Genomic DNA, 7,349 nt, shown 5'->3' with positions numbered 1-7,349 from the left:
AGATGTGACTTGTTTAAAAAAAGTCTAGTTTCTAGTTTTCCATATTTTCCTCTATCCACACTCCAAGTTTATCTACCAGCATACAAGACCAAATATGCCTAGGCTACATCACGATTTTAAGTGTTTATAGGCATAATGTAATGGTGGTAATATTATTATTCACATTGGACGAGAATTAATTTTGTACTATGAAAGTGATATGAAGCTACAGCAGAGCTGTAATGGGCTATTGTAGAGAAGTGTAATAATGAATGTTGCTGATAGTATTGTGATCAGGAAGCCAAAAAGGAGCATCTTCATCTCAGATTAACTTGTTGCGTATTTATTCTTCTGTTCTGGAAACACCTTAACGGAAACAGATAACTTATAAACCTACCATTTTTAACTGTGCTTTGTTCTTAATTAGTATGTTTCCTATTTAATTTCCTGTAGGTCTTTTGCTCTTCTCACTGCAGCCTGTTTTCCTTTAAATCACAAACTCCAAGTAGAACATACCTACTAAAATACAATGCCTAACACAAAGAGCTGTGACTGTTGTCAATGTTTTGGCCTGCAGTGTGATATAGTAGTAATATTTGTGTCTGCAACTCAAGTTGCTTGCAACTAGACTTCTGCTTGCATATGCCATGACATACAGCAAGAACTCAGCAAATAGTCTGGGAAACAACCAGGAGTGCAGTGTGCTTTAAATTAGAAGCATTTCTGATCCTATATGTCCCCAGGACAGTTTGATCCTGTTAAAGCATCAAGGGATGCTTTAAGAACACCAGGATGGAGACTTGCCTCCTGAACAAGTTCCTGGCTGTATGGCACTGTTGAAAACTTTTTAAAATTCAAAGGGAATGATGTCTTGTGCTTCTGTCCAGAAGCAGGATTTGTCCCTCTTTGTTTGGGGCATACGTTCACTCCAAAGTGCATAACTGATTGTGTTTCTTTTTAAATCTCGGTTATTATTATTTTGCTCTTGGGCTCTGCTGCCATTTGTGGGGAGGAAGAATGAATGTTACCAGGGTCCTTGGAGTTACTAACCTTGATTGTTGGTCTGTTAGTCTTTAACCAAATGCAACAGACTCAAGGACTTCGTGCTTCCTTTCTTGTAGATTCCCAGATGCTGCTACGTGTGCAGGATGACATGACCTCCAGCAATGTAATGAGGTTTGTGGTACATTTAGAGATCCAGGATACTGACACAATGGAGGCTTAATAGCTGATTTCTTTTTAATACACAAAATATCCAGATACATGCTACGCCAGGCACAAAACACTGTATGTTTCAAGATAACTTGTTATTGGGTTTTGAATTGTTTGGGCTGATTAAATACTGCTTCCTCAGTGGGCAGTCTGTAGGATGGAGAAAGGCAGTAGCCAGCCTTAGTCAGGGAGAGGGGCAATGGTTGAATTTGCTACAGTGGGCCTGTTTGGAACATGGGTAAGCAAATGTTTTCTATCAACTTCAGTATCACGAACCAGTTTCAAAAAATGAAGGTGTGAGATAGAGTTACATTTCTTTTGCACAAGAGAAACGAAAAATTATGAAGGTAAACAAGAATAACAAACATTGGAGGGTAATTTCAGATTAGTAAGGCTGATGAATAGGATTGGTTGTGCAAAAGGCCATTCAGGTTACTTTTAGATTCATTTATGATCATTAACTCCAGGAGTCTGACTTTAAAGCTAATGCTTAGGACAGGGGAAGCCAAAAGAAATAATTCACTGTAACAAATGAATCAGAACATCACTGGGCAATTTGGTTTTAGTGAATAAGGTCCGTATTTTGCTTAACCACTGGAAAATACAGTATCATTGCAGCATAAGACTGTGACACCTTATCTTAGTGTCAAAATAAAACTAGTCTGTAGCCTGTTGCTGGACAACCTCTTTGCAATTTCCAGCTACCGCTTTTTGGGGAAAATAATTTTTAGCAGGAGTGTATTTATATGTAGACTTAGAACCAAGTGCTACTTAATAGCTTCAAGAATATTTTTGATGGACCTATCAATGATGCATGCTAAGTTGTCTTATCTGTTTTCTTAAAAAAATACAGTATGTGTTGTGTACATTTTTACTTTTGTTGAGTGTAGCTAATATTGGCTGCCAAGGACTTAATTGTTATTAGTGATGCCTCTTAAATACACAAAATTGAGTTACTGGTATGAGTCAAATTCACAGTGAAGAGATTGTACTATTGCAAACAATAAGAAAAAAGAGATTTATTTGAGTGGATCTTATCTTTAAGAAGTTAAGAAAGATAAGCATAAAGCTGGGTGTCATAACTGGGTGATTTGACTCTGTTTCAGCTGACTTCTATAGCAAAACAAGTGTTGGTTCAATGGGCCTTTACTCAGGTTTTTGAATGCAACTTTTTTCATAAAGCATCCAAATGGCACCTTTATTTCTTACCCTGCTTTGTTTGTTGTTGACTTCTGCTGCCATTATTTATAATCACACACATGATATATGCCCAGTTCCCCCTGAAAGGATTCCCCCTGGCAGCTGTGGGAAAAATCATTCATGAAGCTTCGGAGCAGGGCCAGGAAGGGAGCTTTATTGGCAGGAAAGGCATAAATATGAACCTTTCAATGTACGTCTAAGCAATGAAAGAGTTGGGGAAAAAGTGCTTTAGCAAGCATTTTAAGAGGCAAAGCACTTTACCAGCATGCAGCAGTGAACTTCCCTGAAAGAGCCCTTGCTGTTGAGGTAATTATTCCTGGTTTAAACTGACTGTGAGGTAATTTAATTGTCTGGCTACTCCCTTACTTTTGGCAGAGACTTTTGAGGCTGCTCAGCATTAGTTATAGCTGTCTTCAGTGTCTGATCAAGCTGAAAACGCAAGGTATGTCCACTTTTGGAGAAACGATGTTGGGAACAACATAATTTGACCTGCTTTTAAATGTGTGTTATCTTCTGCTCATGTCCAGCACAAGATAAAAATGGCATTTAATTTTGTAGGTCTAGATAGACATCGTCAAAGATCTGGTTTGTTTCTTTATTTTTAATATTTGGATAAGGTAAAATACATATTGAGTTAATTCTTAATTTTGTATTTCTGCCTTGTATAATTACTCTGAAGGTGAACAGAGTATAACCGGAGTGGTGGTATGGCCTCACAGAAAGAAACACTTTAATAATGGTTGCAATAATATGCAATTTATTTGGGAAAACCTTACCCACAAAAGAGATCTAGATCTTGATTCTTAGATATCTCAGAGCCAAAAGAAAAATGAGAAAGAAAATATCCATCAGACTATATGCAATGGTGGTAAATATGGGCTTGAATTCCATGGTATGTAGAGCCTAGTTTTAAAATGTGACATGGGATCAAGACACTGTATGTCCAGTGAATAGGTCTCACTCCTGGGAAGGTTGTCCTGACATTGTCTGCATTTCCTCCTTCTTAATATTTTATATTTTAATTTAATTCTAATTATGTCTGATGTTGCTGAGCTAAACTGATCTGAGATAGCGTGAGCTAAAAGCCCAGCTTTTCTTATCTAAGATGATAAATATTGTTAGTTAATTGTTGATCATTTAATAAACCTGTAAAAATCTTGTTGCATTCCATTAGAATGTCTTCTTTCAGCTTGCTTTGGAAATTTTTCCAATGTAAATAACAAAAAGGATTGTTTCCCACTCTCATTTTCTTTTTTCTTCCTATCAGCCTTCTCTTTTCAAGGTCTGCTAACCTGGTTTCTGGAGGCTCCCATAAGCATTCACAGTCACTAGGTGGTGATATTTTGTCAAGAAAAGCTTAAAATGTGGGAAGTACAGATTCACGAACAAAGGATGAAAAAGACCACAGAACATAGAGATTACTCTTCTTTAATTATTGTGGCTTTTTCTTTGCATTGTCATAAGAAGCCACAAGTTTGGAAAACTCTTGCTGGTCGATTTAATTCAATCTGACAAATGATTTGTTACGGGTCTTAATTTAACTGGGGGTGAGGACAAAAATGTATGTGAATAATCACATCTTCCATCATCAGGCAGTTAGTACTATTGCTGTGAAGACCTTGGGAAGGTTGGTGATGTCTGATATTGCATTTTCAAAGCTAGCGTTTAAAAATCTGCTCAGAGCCAGTTTACAGAAGGGAGTAAAGAAAGTGCTGAGCTTGACATATGGCTATGCTAAGTTTCTGTTTTGATAAATGTATTTGCTCTGTCTTATGCTGCCCTGATCTGTAAAGAGGTAAAAAAATGTTCTTCAAAACCAGGATGGTTTTCTCCCTTAAATAACAGGATCGTTGCTGTTTATATCACAGGGAATAGTGTACAGGGGACTTGGACTTTCTATCTCTTCACAATGCTTATTAAGCTTAATTTTCAAACAGTGGTTAAAAAACCCTTCAATTTTATCACAGTTACTGCATTTCCATTGTCTCCCAAAACTTTGATCAGATGGGTAGAACTTCCACTTCCAAAGTACAACACAAGTCTTGTTCTTTGCTTATGTGTAAAAAGAAGCTGAAAAGACACGCTCATTTCTTTTTTCTCTGGCAGTTGCTGCTTGCAGCTTATGTTATGAAACTTGCAAGGCAATGCAGAGCACCTGTGTGCTAAAATAAGTAAATTCAGTCCTGTCTGCCCTTTGGCAGGTGCTTCTCTGTGGACTGCTTCTCCTTTTCCAACAAATACAATTTTCCTTAGACTGGTCACCATTCTTACATCTGCAGAGTTATTATTTGTCTTTGCAATCTCCTTAATATTGATTAAAAGGGAGCAGAAAAACACTGGAAGCAATGAAATAATACGAGAACTTCCAGATAGTCATCCTTGATCATGTGGATTATCAGAAATTTTAGCCTATAAGCACCAGATTTCGGACTAGATGGGGGCAGGTCAGGGGGTGGGGTCCACAGCAACCTATCTAGAAGTTCCTGCATGTCCTTTGGGAATTGTGTATGTCCGAAATGGTAGCACCAAAATTTTCCACTCAGAGTCTGTTCCTGAGAATTACACTCCAAAATTAATTTCTGGGGTTTCATTAAATAGAAATAAAAAATAGCACTCCTCCCTCACCTCTGCCCCTAAAAAAATGCTTCCTAAAAAAGCATTGTTAAGGGCAGTAAACAACAAATGCTTAAGGACTTATACAGAAGTATGGCTACCCACTAGCCTTATGAACAATAGAGTCAGTTTTTGAAATGCAGACCATAAAGAAGGGAGAGGGAAAGATCAGAGCAAAGTGATTTTTTGAGTCTAGTGATGTCTGTGAGGGTTGTGGGGTTAACAATAAAACAATCAGCATTTTTCTACCAGCAGAGCAAATACCTAGTGCAAATGCAACTCATTTTGACAAACAAGTCAATATAGGTTATTTCATTTGTGGCAGTAGTAATAAGCTGTGTCAGCACAAGCAGTCTTGCTGTGTAAGCTGTATCTGTCCTGTGAGGGTTCGTTAACCTTCTGTGCTGTAGACCAGGCCTTTTAGATGAGCTTCTTGCTGCTTACTGGCAGCAATGAAGAAATTAAGAGAGACATTAGTGACTTCAAATTTTCATCTGATGAACTTCTAAATTCTACAGTTGTCTCTTTTAAATGTCGTGGTTACTCCAGCATCACTGTGTCAGCATTGCTGTGGGTCCTGATGGAGGTGGCTTCTAGGTGAGAAACAAACCACAGCATGTTAGTTTGCTGTTTCACACCAGGAAACATGCACCCTGTGCAGCTCTGCAGCTCTTGCTGCCCCAGCTGACGGCTTTCGTCTCTTGCTTATGCCACGTCAAATTAGGCTGCAAAGGGCAGATTTTTTTCAGAGTGGAAAATACCAAGATGATACTGACCATATCTGGAAGACAAGAGGGCTGTAAGAGAGGCAAAAGCATCCCATCACTGTAATACTGAAATCTAAAGAAAGTGCCGGAGAACTGGCAGGACACTCTGGAATCAGACTATGGCACTCCTATAAAGATGCCTGAGTTTATTGCACTTATTTCTTAATTTCATGCTCTCATTTTACAGCTAAGTGTGGAGTTGTGTCAAACAGGAGAGGAGGAAGCTAGTCTCTTAGCTTGCTTGGGTTTATCATGTCCAGCGGATGAGGCCCTAGCATTGCTGCTGAAAGGATCATTTAGCAGGACTGTGGCTATCCAGCTCATTTTTTTTTTATTTAAGCAGAAACCGTATTTAATAAGAAAGTGAAACAGCACTTTCTAGCACATTTTCTTTGCAAGTAAACATTTTAAATCCACAGGCTGATGGCATTAAGTCCTTTTGAAAACTCTAATAACCTTTGAAATATCCTCATTCATAAGTAAAATCTGTTATATTTTCTGAAAAAAAATAGGCTTTCAACTGTTTTCTGTATTAAAAAGTAGGCTTTGGTTGAGAGAATATGATTCGTATTTATATATGAAAATTGTGCTGCCTCTGTAAGTGACTGAATTCTGTAATAAATTTTTAGTTTTACAGCTTTTTAATGCTGCCACTTAGTAACCCTGCAGATTCCACATCTGAAATGAAGGCAGATCAGCTGTAATTATGATAATATTTTAGGTTCATTTTGTTTACCCTTCATAGAAAGCTCATTTTTAATGTATTTAATTATGCCACACTTTTTCCTTTATTGTGAAGCATTAGGAAAAAAACACAGTTTAAGCTTTGAGGCTCCTGCCCGTACCCTCAGTAAAGCAGCTCTGCTTCTCTCATACCCTAGCAGGGTAGGTCTCAGTAATGCCAATATTGCTTGGGTTTTATTCATAGAATCATAGAATGGTTTAGACTGGAAAGGACCATGAAGATCATCGAGTTCCAACCCCACTGCTGTAGGCAGGGACACCACCCACTAGACCAGGTTGCCCAAGGCCACGTCCAGCCTGGGCTTGAACACCTCCAGGGATGGGGCCTCTACAACTTCTCTGGGCAACCTGTTCCAGTGCCTCACCAACCTCAAAGTGAAAAATTTCTTCCTAATGTTTAATCTAAACCTGCCCTCTTCCAGTTTAAAGCCATTCCACCTTGTCCTATCACTACATGCCCTAGTAAAAAGTCCTTCCCCAGCTCTCCTGTAGGTACTGGAAGGCGGCAATAAGATCTCCCCGGAGCCTTCTCTTCTCCAGGCTGAACAGCCCCAACTCTCTCAGCCTCTCCTCATAGGAGAGATGTTCTAGCCCTTGGATTATCCTTGTGGCCCTTCTCTGGATGCACTCCAACAGGTCCATGTCCTTCTTGTGTTGGGGACTCCAGAGCTGGACGCAGTACTCCAGGTGGGGTCTCACAAGAGTGGAGTAGAGGGGCAGAATCACCTCCTTTGACCTGCTGGCCACACTTTTGATGCAGCCCAGGATATGGTTGGCCTTCTGGGCTGCAGTCGCACATTGCTGGCTCATGTTGAGCTTCTCGTCAATCAGCAC

Source organism: Charadrius vociferus, unplaced genomic scaffold, assembly GCF_000708025.1.
Source record: "Charadrius vociferus isolate BGI_N301 unplaced genomic scaffold, ASM70802v2 scaffold158, whole genome shotgun sequence".
NCBI lineage: Eukaryota > Metazoa > Chordata > Aves > Charadriiformes > Charadriidae > Charadrius > Charadrius vociferus.
The sequence above is the reverse complement of the archived record's forward strand: the minus strand, read 5'-3'. Positions refer to the sequence as shown.